Consider the following 17,870-nt stretch of genomic DNA (forward strand, 5'->3'; position numbering starts at 1 on the left):
GGACTAATAACCACAGCAGTTGAGTCCCATAGTGCTCAGAGCCATTTGAACCTGTCTGAGCACAGCGACTAGTGGAGTGTTACGAACGGCGGATATTCCCGGAAGCAGTAGCGGTGGTCAGCTGTGCTGTGGTGAGATTACGTGGAGTGCGAGGTAGCCAGCGGTGTCGTAACGGCGGCGGCAGCTCGAGGGAGATAAGGGGCGCTCAGGGCTGACCCACGCAACGCTACATCACGCCCGGGCCAGCGGCTCGAGCGTCCGGCCTTATCTGTCCAGCCGGCGCAGTCTCTGCCGCGCGACCACCGCCGGTGCACGCTAGACGCACGCGCTGCCATTGCCTATCGCGTCCTCAGCATCGGGTCACCTCTGCACCGGGTAGTCGGCTAGTCTCTCAGTGCAAAGTGGTCCAGACAGCGACGTCTGCTGTCGGCAGCGCTTCAGTCGTTCTCCAGTGGAGCAGCAGAGCCAACCACCCAGGTACGCCAAACCTTCTGTCTGCAGTTGAATTCGGAGGTAGGTATGACCACCGCAACCACTCAGTTTCATTTTGATGTTTTTCATGTAGTGCTTGGCGAGTTTCGATTGAAGGGTCACGCAGGTATGCGTCACAGTGAAGTATAAGATGGCCTTGCAAAATACAGTATTGAAGAAGCAAGCTTACGGGGAGTTCTACTATCTTTGCTTGAGGCTGTTGCGAATGGGCACCACTGTGGGGAGCCGGACTTGGGTCTCAAGGGGATATCAACCTCGTCCCGTCTGTCCCCAGATCGGTCTGCCGCTGTGGTTGCCCCGGTTGTTGCCCGCAGTGGGGCATAGGGTGGGTGATTCCGTATTTCTAGATGTCCGGAAAGCTTTTGACACCGTTCCTCACAAGCGACTTCTAATCAAGCCGCGGGCCTATGGGGTATCGTCTCAGTTGTGCGACTGTATTCGTGATTTCCTGTCAGGAAGGTCGCAGTTCGCAGTAATAGAAGGCAAATCATCGAGTAAAACTGAAGTGATATCAGGTGTTCCCCAGGGAAGCGTCCTGGGACCTCTGCTGTTCCTGATATATATAAATGACCTGCGTGACAATCTGAGCAGTTCTCTTAGGTTGTTCGCAACTGATGCTGTAATTTACCGTCTAGTAAGGTCATCCGAAGATCGGTATCAGTTGCAAAGCGATTTAGAAAAGATTGTTGTATGGTGTGGCAGGTGGCAGTTGACGCTAAATAACGAAAAGTGTGAGGTGATCCACATGAGTTCCAAAATAAATCCGTTGGAATTCGATTACTCGATAAATAGTACAATTCTCAAGGCTGTCAATTCAACTAAGTACGTGGGTGTTAAAATTACGAACAACTTCAGTTGGAAAGACCACATAGATAATATTGTGGGGAAGGCGAGCCAAAGGTTGCGTTTCATTGGCAGGACACTTAGAAGATGCAACAAGTCCACTAAAGAGACAGCTAACACTACACTCGTTCGTCCTCTGTTAGAATATTGCTGCGCGGTGTGGGATCCTTACCAGGTGGGATTGACGGAGGACATCGAAAGGGTGCAAAAAAGGGCAGCTCGTTTTGTATTATCACGTAGTAGGGGAGAGAGTGTGGTAGATATGATACGCGAATTGGGATGGAAGTCATTACAGCAAAGACGTTTTTCGTCGCGGCGAGATCTATTTACGAAATTTCAGTCACCAATTTTCTCTTCCGAATGCGAAAATATTTTGTTGAGCCCAACCTACATAGGTAGGAATGATCATCAAATAAATCAGAGCTCGAACAGAAAGGTTTAGGTGTTCGTTTTTCCCGCGCGCTGTTCGGGAGTGGAATGGTAGAGAGATCGTATGATTGTGGTTCGATGAACCCTCTGCCAAGCACTTAAATGTGAATTGCAGAGTAATCATGTAGATGTAGATGAAAAATCTATTCTTTTTAAATTGCATTTTTGGATCCTTAAGTGTTCAGAATCCACTCCTGAAACCGTTTTTCCGAATACGGAACGGCAATGTTTGTTATTCGCGGTTGAAAAAAAAATGCACCTGCCTGAAATGGGCCTTTTTCACGCACCAGTTTTATCGGGAATTTCGACTTTGTAGCCGCGAAAAATAATTCTTTGTGCTTGCCCATGACTAAAACTGATAGTTATCAAGGAGCTTTCGACGTACTACGGCTTGGCAGTCCCACGGCATTCCAATTCGGTGGAACAGATGCAGAAGGCAGTTTGGGCAGCGTGTTTCCACAAGTGTTGGGTGGATGAACACCCACAACAACAAAATTGTCCGGCTAGGGAAACTAGTTGGAGCAAGTGGCGCATTGCAGAGGCTACCGGACATCTGGACGAATATCAACACGACCAGCTGCTCTCCAAAAAAGTTCAAAAAGTAATTCATCCCATCTACGAGGCCCTTTCGGAGGAAGAGTTATTGTACCGGTGCTTGGGAGGAAACACACACAATTCAAATGAAAGTTTGAACGCGTGTGTTCGGAAGTTAGCCCCCAAGCATTTGCATTCTGGTGCGAAGACATTGGAGATTGCGAGCAGCTTCAACGAAGGGTATTCAGCAATTCTGAAGACCATGACAACGATGGACGTCACCCTGGGAAACTATTCGGCGCAGTTCGCCATGCATTCGGATTTCCACCGCATTAAAGAGGTCGAAAACCGCTTGTACGAGCGGCTCTGGAGCAGCGCAGGATGGCCCGCATCGAGCAGAACGCCCTCTATGAGGAAGAGGAAGGACTAGTTTGTGGACCCGGAATAGCAGATTGAACGTACGTTGCATAATATTCAATTCAAACGCGTTTTTCTCGAAATGACTTTCTTTATCGCGCGGTATGGTAACTGCAAATCTACTGAACCGATTGGCATGATTCTTTGTTCCCGACGAAGCTAACTAAATTGTCTATCAGTTGTACCACTTTTATTCCGATCCATCAACTATAAATATTCTTACTTGGCCGACGAAGTCGAAAATTCAATGGAAAAAAACCTCGGTTCTTTCAAATGGCCGTCATATTGTTTCCTATGGTCCAAATAACTTAAGCGAGGTACAAAACCTAAAGAATCTTACATACTTCGCTAACGTCAACTCAATTTTGATTTCAGACTAGCCGGTCTACATCGAAATTTTGTTTCGTTCCGACGGCACTTCCGCCTTTGCTCTTAGACATTTCCGGTCGAAAAAATTCCAGTTTGTAGAGGAAATATCAATAAACATTTTGACCAAATTTGCCATATCTATAACACATCCCGAGAAAAAAATTCTGAAAGAACATGCTTTTTTTCGGGCCAGAAGACCCAAAGACCCTGGTACACCTACCTGCCTACTATCGTGTAGAGCCCCCGTGAGCACGCAGAACTGCCGCAACAGGACGTGGCATTGACTCAACTAATATCTGAAGTAGTGTTGGAGGGAACTGACACCATGAATCCGTAAGAGTACGAGGGGGTGGAAATCTGTTCTGAACAGCACGTTGCAAGGCACCCCACGTAGGACAATGTTCATTCCTGGGGAGTTTGGTGAACAACGGAAACTTTTTAACTCGGAAGAGTGTTCCTGGAGCTACTCTGTAGCAAATCTGGACACGTGCGAGGTCGCATTGTCCTGCTGGCATTGCCCAAGTCACCAGAATGCACAGTGGATCTAAATGGATGCAGGTGATCAGATAGGATTCTTACGTACGTGTCACCTGCCAGATCTAGACATACCACGGATTCCATATTACTCCAACTGCGCACACTCCGTTACAGAGCCTCCACCAGCTTGTACAGTTCCTTGCTGGCATCCAGCGTCCATGGATTCATGAGGTTGTCTCCATACCTGTACATGTCCATCCGCTCGAGAAAATTTGAAACGAGACTCGTCCGACCAGGTAACATGTTTACAGCCATCGACGGTTGATGTTGACAGGCCCACGCGAGGTGTAAAGCTTTATGTTGTGCAGTTATCGAGGCTACACGAGTGCTTTGGCTTCCAAAGCCGATATCGATGGTTTCGTTGAATGGTTCGCGCGCTGACACTTGTAGATGACCCAGCATTGAACTCCGCAGTGAAGGGCTGCACTTCTGTCACGTTCGATTTTCTTTAGCCGTCGTTGGTCCCGTTCTTGCTGGGTCTTCTTCCGTCGGCAGCGATTTCGGAGATTTGATGTTTTACCGAGTTCCTGATACGGTACACTCGTGAAAAGGTCGTACGGGAAAATCCCCACTTCATCGCCGCCTCGGGGGACGCTGTGCCCCGCCGCTAGTGCGCCGACTATAACACCACGTAAAACTCACTTAAATCTTGATAACCTGCCATTGTAAGCAGTAGTAACAGATCCAGCAACTGCGCCAAACACTTGTGTTACATAGGCGTTGCCGACCGCAGCACCATATTCTACCTGTTTACATCTCTCCGTGTTTGAATACGCGTGTCTGTATCAGGTTCCTTAGCGCTTCAGTGTAGATCCTCTTGCAAAATACAGCACTGAAGAAGCGAACTTATTATTTGTACTGCTTCCATATTCCGACATTATCCACGTTTCACGAAAAGAGGCATACAAACAATGGTAACTGTAGCGTATAATTCCGTGGCCATTGTGTTTGTTATCCTCGTCCGCAGTTGTTGCATCAGCGCTTGCAGACAACGTGATTGTTCGGCCTCATGTTGATGGGCCGGGCTTTCCCTAATCCTCCAAATCGGTTGTGGCCGATAAGGGACCCTATGGACTTTCCCTCACCGATTTGATTCGTACGACAGTGTCTGCACGGCACCACTAGGACTTTAGCATATGTAAATAGGAAGACACAACTCTCCACCATTTTCGAGAAAATCGAGTTTGAAAATTTTAGCCGTTTTTGTATACTGTGCATGGTCGCGAGTTTTCAGCAATTTCTCAGCCGAGCGAGTTGGCACTTAGTTTCATAAGCTCGAGGTCTCTAGATTGAATCCCATTGCTATTAGTTTTTTTCTTTACTCCCACGCAATTCTAAAACCAGATTTATTATGTCTGAGTAATTTATCAGTATTTGAAGGTTTCATTTATTTTCGTAATATTTAGCCTGAAAAATTAGTAAGAATTTTTCGTAAGCAAACTAGAAATGATAAAGTATACACAAGAACTTTCAAACCAATCAGTATAATAATTTTATTTATAATATTTTATATAAATTTGCCACAAGTATAATGCACTTATCAAAATAATCAGGAACTAGTTGCATAAAAGAAATTTAATTTCTTCACCGGTTTCAGGCACTTGGTGCCCTCCTTTGAGAAAGTTATAACCATCACATTATTTGCGAGTGAACCGCATGAACGCAGCAATGTGTTGCATGCAGCTTATTGTTGACACAAGTTGCTGATTATATTACACACATGCTGAAGATGGATAAAAAACTGAACAAGTATAATGTGTAACGTATGGAGAACTGAATAGATGAGGGTGATCGTAGAAACATGCAATGAATGCTGAATTTTTGCATATTCATGGTTCTTTCGCTGTGCCTATTTTAAGAAAAACTTGGTTTTCTTTTATAAACAGTTTCTCGGTCATCACAGAAGTTCGTGGCTTACGACACTCATCTGTCGTTGGAATTACGTAGGAATAAAAGAAAGTACCGGCATTGAGATTGGATCCAGAAAACTCCCAGTTATTGAATACTAGCGCCCATGCAGAGCAGGCAAGTACTCCAAAAATTTTCGAAATCTCTCCTTCTTTTTCTTTTTGAAAGCCGTTGACAGTTGCGTCTTACTGTTAAACGTATGTTTTATCCTACTCGTGCCCTAAGCATGCTGCCAGTGTAGATAACATCGGTGAGTTGAAGCTCGTATGGTCACCTTGATAGCCTATTGGCTGTCTTACTGATCGAAAGATTTCCCCATGATGGCCAGTGTCCCAACACCTCTTCGAACGTACGCTGTTGGAGCGATAACAACGCGTACCTTACTACCACTGGAATCGTATTGCTCTCAATCGATTCCGTGACCGAACACTCTCTCTCTCTCTCTCTCTCTCTCTCTCTCTCATAATGCTGCTTGGTAATAATAATGCCGTGTGGCACCACGGCCTGGAGCAAGTCTTTGAATTAGACGCCACTTTGGTGACATCATGTCCTCAAAACCAACAGCCGCTACTTTCCCCGAACGGTCACCCACCCAGGTATTAACCGGGTCCAACGTTGTTTAACTTCGTTGACTGGGCGGGAATCGGTGTCAGCAGCGTGGCAAGGCCGTTGGCATCCCACTTGGTAAGGGTCCCAGACTGGTGAGGAATACTCGAGTTACATTCGAACGTGTATTTTCCAAGCCACTTGTTTCGTGGTTGGTTTATTTGGGAGAGGGGACCAAATAGAAAGGTCACCGGTCCCATTGGATGAGGAAGGAAGGGGACGTAAGCCGGCCGTGCCCTTTCAAAGGAACCATCCCGGCATTTGTCTCAAGCGATGTAGGGAAATCACAGAAAACATAAATCAGGATGAAGCGTCGTCCTCCCGAAGCGAGTCCAGTGTTCTAACCACTACACCTCGCTCGGTCTCGTTTCGTGTATGAGCTATATTTCCTTGAGATTCTTCTCATGAATCGGAACATGACATCTGCTTTTCCTAACATTTAATTTGGTCGTCTGGCCGGGTACTTTTGGGTATTTTACGTTTGCTAACCTTTCCAATGATTGCTCGCCAATAGCATAACGGTCTAGCACTCCAGTGCATTCCCAGAGCGATTTTTCCTCTCCCCCCAGCTTTCTCAGCTGCTGTTACAATACTCTTGGATGAATGTGCCCCAGTCAACACACGACATGGTTCTCTCCTAACCACCCCGACAGCATCGGGAGGTAGTTTAAAAACAACTGTTCTGACGGAACTTACAAAATCAACTACTTTTTAGGACATTTGAATTCAATCCACCAGAATATTTGCTTCACGATGGAGGTAAGGATGGCTGCCTCCTCATGCTATTGGTCAGGAGGAAGGCTGATGGTACGCTGGGACACGTCGTTTTATAGGAACCCAATCCCCAATTATTTTTATCTACAGGCTGACTGTTGTCACCGTATAGCTCAACATAAAGGGGTACTTCGTACTTTGGTTCACAGGCCAAATTATCTCTGACCCTGAGAATTTGTCAACTGAGTTAGCCCATCTCGAAGTTACCTTTCGTCAGAATGGTCATAGTGAAAAAAAAAATCACTTGCGCACTGCGCTATCAACCAACTGTACACCAGGCGTATGATTATGATGATACCGAAGTGGCACCAAAGTCTGAGGCCGTTTTGCCTTAGCAGGAAGCATTTTCAGCAGGTTTGTTTGTGTTCTTTGGAAATATAATGTGCTGTAATCTCTAAGATTGGGACGCTTTTAAAAATCGTAATCGATGATCTTAGTCTCCCTAAGGCAGGTGTCTATAGCATCCCTTGCAGTTTTGGCGCGCCATACATTGGTCAGACCACCAGGACAGTGGAGGAACGGTGTAGTGGTTACAACAGCCGAGAAAATGTGCTGTTGCAGAACATGGAAATAACAACGTGGAGATTCTGCCATACACTTCCACCTATTCGAGTGATGTTATTAAGGAAGCAATTGAAAACAAATTCGCAAGTAACCTTATAAACAGAGATGGAGGTTCCTTCTGAAATTTTTTGTGGAATCCAGCTCTCTCATGGTCAGTTTTTCTTTTCATCCAGTACGCTTTCATCTGTTCACTATGTTTCTTCTGTCTTCAGACCATTTTGAACCACTCTTTTTAGCTACTCTGCCTTGGAATCCTTCCATTTTGAGTACTTTGTCCCGAAATGCTTCTCCGTTGGTTATACACTCCTGGAAATGGAAAAAAGAACACATTGACACCGGTGTGTCAGACCCACCATACTTGCTCCGGACACTGCGAGAGGGCTGTACAAGCAATGATCACACGCACGGCACAGCGGACACACCAGGAACCGCGGTGTTGGCCGTCGAATGGCGCTAGCTGCGCAGCATTTGTGCACCGCCGCCGTCAGTGTCAGCCAGTTTGCCGTGGCATACGGAGCTCCATCGCAGTCTTTAACACTGGTAGCATGCCGCGACAGCGTGGACGTGAACCGTATGTGCAGTTGACGGACTTTGAGCGAGGGCGTATAGTGGGCATGCGGGAGGCCGGGTGGACGTACCGCCGAATTGCTCAACACGTGGGGCGTGAGGTCTCCACAGTACATCGATGTTGTCGCCAGTGGTCGGCGGAAGGTGCACGTGCCCGTCGACCTGGGACCGGACCGCAGCGACGCACGGATGCACGCCAAGACCGTAGGGTCCTACGCAGTGCCGTAGGGGACCGCACCGCCACTTCCCAGCAAATTAGGGACACTGTTTCTCCTGGGGTATCGGCGAGGACCATGCGCAACCGTCTCCATGAAGCTGGGCTACGGTCCCGCACACCGTTAGGCCGTCTTCCGCTCACGCCCCAACATCGTGCAGCCCGCCTCCAGTGGTGTCGCGACAGGCGTGAATGGAGGGACGAATGGAGACGTGTCGTCTTCAGCGATGAGAGTCGCTTCTGCCTTGGTGCCAATGATGGTCGTATGCGTGTTTGGCGCCGTGCAGGTGAGCGCCACAATCAGGACTGCATACGACCGAGGCACACAGGGCCAACACCCGGCATCATGGTGTGGGGAGCGATCTCCTACACTGGCCGTACACCACTGGTGATCGTCGAGGGGACACTGAATAGTGCACGGTACATCCAAACCGTCATCGAACCCATCGTTCTACCATTCCTAGACCGGCAAGGGAACTTGCTGTTCCAACAGGACAATGCACGTCCGCATGTATCCCGTGCCACCCAACGTGCTCTAGAAGGTGTAAGTCAACTACCCTGGCCAGCAAGATCTCCGGATCTGTCCCCCATTGAGCATGTTTGGGACTGGATGAAGCGTCGTCTCACGCGGTCTGCACGTCCAGCACGAACGCTGGTCCAACTGAGGCGCCAGGTGGAAATGGCATGGCAAGCCGTTCCACAGGACTACATCCAGCATCTCTACGATCGTCTCCATGGGAGAATAGCAGCCTGCATTGCTGCGAAAGGTGGATATACACTGTACTAGTGCCGACATTGTGCATGCTCTGTTGCCTGTGTCTATGTGCCTGTGGTTCTGTCAGTGTGATCATGTGATGTATCTGACCCCAGGAATGTGTCAATAAAGTTTCCCCTTCCTGGGACAATGAATTCACGGTGTTCTTATTTCAATTTCCAGGAGTGTATATTCTGTTTTTATATTGTTTCTTTCTAAATCCTCTTTTATTTCGTTGACCCAGCTTGTTGTGGATTTCTTACACCGCAAATATTTGAAAATCTTATTAGTTAACCTACGATACTGCATTTGAAATAAATACCCGAAAAAAATGCGACTTCTTTTTATCATTACGTTCGAAATATTTTCTGTATTTTGGTATATTGCAGCATTACTCCCAGCGATCACCCATTGATTATTAATATTCACGATCTGCAACTCACGTTGGCCCTCTTTGGTTGTATGGTGGCACTAAGAGTTTACAGTGCGTCGTGTGTTATCTTTCCGCACGTCCTCTGAATACCTGGTTTCTAAATTTCCTTGTATGGTGCTCTCGTTGCTTGGAAAGTGGGTGGGGGGGAGAGCAGTTTCCTCTCTTGTGATGTTGAAATACTCTCTTCATTCTTCTTTCTTTTGCTACTGCCTTTATCCCGCATTGTGCGCAGGGTCGGCAGGGTTAAGTACGGATTTGGCATGGTGAATTTTAAGGGGTGGCCAGATGGCCTTCCTGCCGCTACCCCATACCCCCTGGGACGGAATTAGTGTACCCCAGCTGCGTGCATCTAGAGTAAATCGTGGAATAGTGTAAATGTGATTCAAATGTCTGCGAGTCGTGTAACTGAGGCGGGATGTGGGGATCAGCCCGGTATTCATCTAGCGGGATGTGTAAAACCGCCTAAAAACCACATCCAGGCTGGCCGGCACACCGGCCGTCGTCGTTAATCCGCCAGGCGGATTCGATCCGGGACCGGCGCGCCTACCCGAGTCCAGGAAGCAGAGCGTTGGCGTTCTCGGCTTTCTTGGCGGGTCTTTGGAATACTCTCTTTATATATATATATATATATATATATATATATATATATATATATATATATATATATATATGTGTGTGTGTGTGTGTGTGTGTGTGTGTGTGTGTGTGTGTGTGTGTGTGAATCAACATGGATTCCGGAAACAGCGATCGTGTGAGACCCAGATCGCTTTATTTGTTCATGAGACCCAGAAAATATTAGATACAGGCTCTCAGATAGATACCTCGTCACTTGGTATCACGAGGCTGCATACACGCCGCACCTCTCCTCCCATCGAGGAAAAAGAATTGGCAGTACCGGGATTCCAACCCGGGTCCTCCGCATGGCAGCCATCTCTGCGGACCACTCAGCTACTGGGCACGAATGTTTCTTCTGATGCGGAAGATAAGTTGGAAACTTGGAGAACATTACTGCAGTTTTTACACAACAGCGCTACCGACAGGCATTCCCGGCGTGCATGCAATTAAATTTTTTTATTATTGTTTTGCCGGGTTGAATTATCGTGGTTTTGCACCGAGCCCCGTATTCGCACTGTAGTTTTAAGGAAATTAAAGTCCTTTACGACAATCCTGTTTCCCTAATGTGCTGTATGTGTAGAGTGAAACTACTTAAAATGAAGGTCTTTGGAACTAGGCATCCGACGTGACCACGAACTCGTGTCTTAGCCCCTATAGTTTTTACCCTTAACGACCATGCGAGTTGTGTGTATAATGTATGTGTGGTGTCTGTTCTTTCGCACACGTCCGAAAGAGCAGACATCATTTTTGATTTAGCGTCCGTATGTACACATTACGTAAGTAATTCGGAACCGATCTTCAATCAAGCATTCAAATACACCCAAGAACAAGTGAAAATTTTTACAGGTTCGGGAGTGGAAACCGAATTTCTGTCTTTACGCTTCGGCTATCCGAGCACGCTTTTTGTCCAACCCAAACTCTCGGCTGAGATCTGTGATTTGCTTAAGTCACGCAAGTTATTTTTTGATGTCTTAACACCGTGTCTATCATACTGTACCTTCTTCTTGCCAGTGTTACCCACCTGTTCCTCTCTTCGCTGGTTCTGCGGAACACAATCTCGTTTCTTATCAGTCCATTGGGCTTTTATCAGCCTTCGGTTGTAACACATCTATACGGTTTTCCCGTAGCCTACGATTCACTCTCCTAGAGAACTGCGTGTTCCAGACCTACATTCTCAGAAATTTCTTCTTGGTGCCTCTGCAAATTATCTCTTCAGCCACTGAAGATCTAAAAGTAGCGTCGCGTCCTTCGCTCTTCGCTCTGTTTTCGCTCTCGTCTGAAGATTGTCGTGATAAGACTGCGCACGGTCGTAGTTACTGGGGAAAGGAACTACTGCTGGCACACACACACACACACACACACACACACACACACAGATAAGGTTATGAAATTCCCGACTCTTGGAGGCTTGGCAGATAAGGAAACGTACGGGTCTTTCCGAATGGCTGGCTATTCCAAAGCCTCGTGGGCGGACTTTATCACGTAAAGTCTAAAAACAAAAGTCACTCAGGTATCTAGAAACGAATATTGCGCAGAGGATGTGGTCGAGGTTCATCTATATTTATACTCCTCAAGCCACCCAATGGCGTGTGGCGGAGGGCACTTTACGTGCCACTGTCATTACCTCCCTTTCCGGTTCCAGTCGCGTATGGTTCGCGGGAAGAACGACTGCCAGAAAGCCTCCCTGCGCGCTCGAATATCTCTAATTTTACATTCGTGATCTCCTCGGGAGGTATAAGTAGGGGGAAGCAATATATTAGATACCTCATCCAGAAACGCACCCTCTCGAAACCTGGACAGCAAGCTACCCCTTGATGCAGAGAGCCTCTCTTGCACAGTCTGCCACTGGACTTTGCTAAACATCTCCGTAACGCTATCACGCTTACCAAATAACCCTTTGACGAAACGCGCCGCTCTTCTTTGGATCTTCTCTATCTCCTCCGTCAACCCGATCTGGTACGGATCCCACACTGATGAGCAGTACTCAAGTATAGGTCGAACGAGTGTTTTGTAAGCCACCTCCTTTGTTGATGGACTACATTTTCTAAGGACTCTCCCAATGAATCTCAACCTGGCACCCGCCTTACCAACAATTAATTTTATATGATCATTCCACTTCAAATCGTTCGGTACGCGTACTCCCAGATATTTTACAGAAGTAACTGCTACCAGTGTTTGTTCTGCTATCATATAATCTTACAGTAAAGAATCCTTCCTTCTATGTATTCGCAATACATTACATTTGTCTATGTTAAGGGTCAGTTGCCACTCCCTGCACCAAGTGCCTATCCGCTGCAGATCTTCCTGCATTTTGCTGCAATTTTCTAATGCTGCAACTGCTCTGTATACTACAGCATCATCCGCGAAAAGCCGCATCGAACTTCAGACACTATCTACTAGGTCATTTATATATATTGTGAAAAGCAATGGTCCCATAACACTCCCCGGTGACACGACAGAGGTTACTTTAACGTCTGTAGACGTCTTTCCATTGAGAACAACATGCTGTGTTCTGTTTGCTAAAAGCTCTTCAATCCAGCCACACAGCTGGTCTGATATTCCGTAGGCTCTTACTTTATCAGGCGACAGTGCGGAACTGTATCGAACGCCTTCCGGAAGTCAAGGAAAGTAGCATCTATTTGGGAGCCTGTATCTAATATTTTCTGGGTCTCATGAACAAATAAAGCGATTTGGGTCTCTCACGATCGCTGTTTCCGGAATCCATGTTGATTCCTACAGAGTAGATTCTGGGTTTCCAGAAATGACATGATACGTGAGCAAAAAACATGTTCAAAAATTCTACAACAGATCGACATCAGAGATATAGGTCTATAGTTTTGCGCATCTTCTCGACGACCCTTCTTGAAAACTGGGACTACCTGTGCTCTTTTCCAATCATTTGGAACCTTCCGTTCCTCTAGAGACTTGCGGTACACGGCTGTTAGAAGGGGGGCAAGTTCTTTCGCGTACTCTGTGTGGAATCGAATTGGTATCCCGTCAGGTCCAGTGGACTTTCCTCTGTTGAGTGATTCCAGTTGCTTTTCTATTCCTTGGACACTTATTTCGATGTCAACCATTTTTTCGTTTGTGCGAGGATTTAGAGAAGGAACTGCAGTGCGGTCTTCCTCCGTGAAACAGCTTTGGAAAAAGGTGTTTAGTATTTCAGCTTTACGCGTGTCATCCTCTGTTTCAATGCCATCATCATCCCGGAGTGTCTGGATATGCTGTTTCGAGCCACTTACTGATTTTACGTAACACCAGAACTTCCTATGATTTTCTGTCAAGTCGGTACATAGAATTTTACTTTCGAATTCACTGAACGCTTCACGCATAGCCCTCCTTACGCTAACTTTGACATCGTTTAGTTTCTGTTTGTCTGAGGTGTTTTGGCTGCGTTTAAATTTGCAGTGAAGCTCTCTTTGCTTTCGCAGTAGTTTCCTAACTTTGTTGTTGAACCACGGTGGGTTTTCCCATCCCTCACAGTTGAGGTGGTTGAGATGGTTTGTCGTTGATCCCACCTGTCATGCAGTTTCCGGTGTGTTAGTCTGCAATTCTTGTATTACTCGACAAAGTGAAGCGTTGAGTAGGGTGTGGTGGGATCGAACATGGCCACGTGGCGAGGTACAAAAGATTGACAGAAATACGGAAACATGAAAAACGCAACACATTACTGTGCCAAATACGGTGTAGGAAACCCGTTGGCATTCTAAACAGCGCAGTAACGAGATATCTAGTGGTATTTCTCGACGAGCGTCGTAACTTTACACATCATTAAGAGGAAGCAGACAGGAAAGGTACCAACGTAATGAATAAATTTATAACCATTGCAAATAGGCAATCTCGGCTTCCCTTGAAGAAATTAGAGTATATTACCAATCTACGAGGGCCGTTCAGAAAGTAACCTCCGGTTGATTTAAAAAAATACACCAAGTTAAATAAAAATATTTTAATATATACATCTTACAACTACATCTTTGCACTATTTTTCTACATAGTCTCCATAGCGATTGAGGCACTTATCGTATCTCTTCACAAGCTTTGAAATTCCTTCTGCATAAAAATCACCCGCTTGTGCCTGGAGCCAGCCTGTGACCGCATCTTTGAGCTCTTCGTCGTCATCAAACCGCTGTGACCCGAGCCATTTCTTCAAATGCATGAAGAGATGATAATCACTTGGCGCCAGGTCTGGGCTGTAAGGTGGATGGTTGATAACGTCCCACTTGAAGGACTCAGGAAGGGCCGTTGTTCTGCGAGCAGAGTGAGGACGGGCGTTATCGTGCAAAAAAAAAAAAAAAACGATACCGGAAGTCAGCATACCACGGCGTTAGTTCTGTATAGCCCGTCGTAACTTTTTTATTGTTTCACAGTACACGTCTTGATTAATGGTCGTACCACGTTCCATGAATTCAACCAACAACACCCCTTTGGCATCCCAAAACACCGTTGCCATCAGTTTTCTGGCAGAAAAATCTTGCGAGGCTTTTCTTGGTTTGGTAGGCGAATTTGAATGTGCCCACATCTTTGATTGTTCTTTTGTCTCAGGGTTCACGTACTTAATCCAGGTTTCGTCACCGGTCACGATTCTGTTTAACAATGGTTCTCCTTCGTCCTCATAACGTGACAGAAAGTCTAATGCAGAGGCCATTCTTTGAGTTTTGTGGCGGTCGGTAAGAATTTTGGGCACCCATCGTGCACAGAACTTACGGTAACCCAATCTTGCTGTCACTATCTCGTACAAGAGAGTCTTAGAAATCTGTGGAAAACCAGTAGACAACTCCGACATTGAGAAACGTCGATTTTCACGAACTTTTGCATCAACTGTCTGAACGAGTTCGTCAGTCACCAATGATGGTCTACCACTCCTCTCTTCATCATGAACGTTTTCTCGTCCACTTTTAAATAAACGTACCCATTCACGGACAACTCCTTCACTCATAACTCTCGGTCCGTACACGGCACAAAGCTCACGATGAATAGCTGCTGCAGAATATCCTTTGGCTGTAAAAAACCTTATGACAGCACGCACTTCACATTTGGCGGGGTTTTCTATTGCAGCACACATTTCAAACTGCCACAAAAACTAAACTAGCGCAGGTACGACGTTCACTCGACCACGGCTTGATGCCGACTGACCTGTTGAGTGCGTGAAGGCACAGATGGCGTCGCTACTCCCCCCACAACCCGCACTGTGACGAATCGGAGGTTACTTTCTGAACCGCCCTCGTATATTACCATCAGTCATAGGATATGGTGCGAGCGTCTGGGCTCATACACTGCGGCTAGTGAAGCCAGCCTCAATAGTCGGAAGAGTTCAACGAGTCGTGCTACTAAGATTAACGGGGCCTATGCACTATCCCGAATCATGCTTTGTTAGTAATTCTAGGAACATCCCTACTGTACTTAGGAAAAGGGGAGCCTTTTACTAGTTAAAGAAAAGGCAATCAAATGAAAGTACTAAGGGTGCTTGGTGCTGAGGCCAGTTCGAAAAAGGCAGTTAAAGATTGCAAATTACAACCGTGGCGAAATGAATGGGACACTTCAGGCACTGGCAGAAGAGCATACGAATTTCTCCCTAACATCAGGGAGAGATTAAAAATGAGATTTCTTAACCCATTGAGTGGATTGATGCATTGTCTGACTGGCCATTGCCCTTACGCCTCGTATCTACACAAAATTAAGACAGAGAAATGATAGCTGTGCCTGCAGCAGTGTGGGCACGCCAGAACACAAATTGTGGGATTGCTCGCTCTATAAAGATGCGGCAGGTAACGGTCGTCAGGTAATAAGGATGTCGGATCGCTAAGGAGCGAGTCGACCTCCCTCGGGCACGGGTGTGTGTGTGTTGTCCTTAGCATAAATTAGTTTAAGTTAGATTAAGTAGTGCGGAAGCCTAAGGACAGACGACCTCAGCTGTTTGGTCACATGGGAACTTACCAAAAATTTACAATTTCAAGAGGCATTGCTCCAGTGTATGTTTGCACATACTTTCTAAGTATTATTACAATCTGGTGATTGGCTAACAATATGATCCCCTGTCTACCAACCCATTCTGTGAAAACAGCACATCAACAGCACTTTCCGTTTCCGCAATATTTATGGTACAAGTTTTTGGTGATTCACTCTGCATATGTTGCTGTGAAATCCTGTATGTGAATAGTATTAGAGCTGATGCCCATAACAACGCACAATAAGGTCTTAAAGGTCTGTGAAATCGTAATGACACAAACACTAATCAAGAATGTTTTATGACCTGAAGATGGCTAGATTGTTAGCCGAAACTAGTAATCAATCGAAATAGACTATTTCGTGTGCAATTTTGCCTTCCGGCATAAGAAGTACGCTCATTCTGCCAACGACCTCATCAAAAAGAACAGAGGGGCAGACAGAGGATCAGGGCACTCTCTTGCCCTTGGAGTGGGAACTGACGTTAAAGGCGGAGGAATCAGCAATGATCAACAGCATGAGGATGTGCAAGGCAGTAGAAACCACTGCATTACAGACAAATCATGTATATACACATGACATGGGGCCTGTAATCGAAAAGCGTCATGGCGATCTCCCCATTGGCAAGAGATTCCGGTATAGTCCCCCATTCAGATCTTCGGGAGGGACTGCCCAGGGGTAGGTGAACTTCAGAAAAAGATTAACTTATGACAGAGTAACATTCTACGAGTCGTAGCGTGGAGTGTCAGAATTCTGAACGTGGTAGGGAAGCTAGGAAATATGAAAAAGGAATTGCTTAGGCTCAGTCTAGATCTAGAGGGGGACATTGAGATGAAATGGAAAGAAAACAAGGATTTCTGGTCAGATGACTACAGTCAATAGCAGTAGAAAATTGTATAACGGGAGTAGGATTCATTATGAATAGGAAGGTAGGAGACACTTTTACTGTGAACAGTTCAGTGATAGGAGTGTTCTTACCAGAATCGACAGAAAACAAACATCTGCAACAATAGTTCAGGTATACATGCAGACGTCGTAAACTGAAGATGGAGAGGTAGAGAATCATATTGAGGATATTGAACGGGTAATTCAGTGCGTAAAGGGAGTTGCAAATCGAATCATCACGGGGGACTGGAATGCAGTTGTAGGGGAAGGAGTGGAAGAAATGGTTACGGAAGAAATGCCGTAGTACTAGGAATGTGAGAAAAGAGAGACTGAGTTTTACGTTTCTGTACAAGAATCACTAATGGAGGAGGTATACTTGCAAAAGGCCGGGATATATGGGAAGATTCCAGCTTCATTATATCATGGTCAGATTGATTTCGAAATCAGATAGTGGCTTGTAAGGCCTATCCAGAAGCAAATACAGACTCCGATCGCAATTTAGTAATAAAGAAGAGTAGGGTGAATTTTGAGAATATTCAGGAAGAATCAATGGGCAAAAGGGGATACGGAAGTACTAGGGAATGGAGAAATAAACTTGAAGTTATTGAAAGAAATAGCTCAGTAGGCAGTTCAGTTAAAGAAGAATGGACATCTCTAAAAATGGCAATCACAGAAGTTGGAAAGGAAGACATACTTCAGTTGATCGATGAAAGAAGTAAAATAATAGCGAAATTTTGGAATACAGAAATAAAAGTCGGTTAAGAATGAAATAAATAGGAAGCGCAGGGATGCTAAGGCGAAATAGCTGCATGAAAAAATGTGAAGAAATTGAAAAAGAAATGATTGTTAGGACTGTCTCAGGGTGTATAAAGTCAAAACAACCTTCGGTGTAATAAAAAACAAGTGCAATGAGAATTCCACCTTTAAATACAGAGAAGAGAGCAGATAGGTGGCTTTATGAGGGGGAAGACGGACTGATGTGATTG

The 17,870-nt window shown here is 45.8% G+C and overlaps 1 protein-coding gene across 6 annotated transcripts in view; it reads left to right on the forward strand.

The window, feature by feature from the left end:
• The window catches only part of LOC126210526 (pyruvate carboxylase, mitochondrial), a 408,145-nt gene that overhangs the window by 161,846 nt on the left and 228,429 nt on the right, over nucleotides 1-17,870 (forward strand). Inside the window, exon 1 of one of the 6 annotated variants that reach the window (XM_049939773.1) lies at nucleotides 291-513. The exons of 4 other annotated variants lie outside the window; for them this stretch is intronic. The gene's annotated coding sequence lies outside the window, so the exon portion shown is untranslated. Of the gene's footprint in view, nucleotides 1-290; nucleotides 514-17,870 lie in introns of those variants that run through there. One more of the 6 variants, XM_049939772.1, reaches the window with a different exon arrangement.

This window comes from Schistocerca nitens, chromosome 10 (assembly GCF_023898315.1).
Source record: "Schistocerca nitens isolate TAMUIC-IGC-003100 chromosome 10, iqSchNite1.1, whole genome shotgun sequence".
Lineage (NCBI taxonomy): Eukaryota > Metazoa > Arthropoda > Insecta > Orthoptera > Acrididae > Schistocerca > Schistocerca nitens.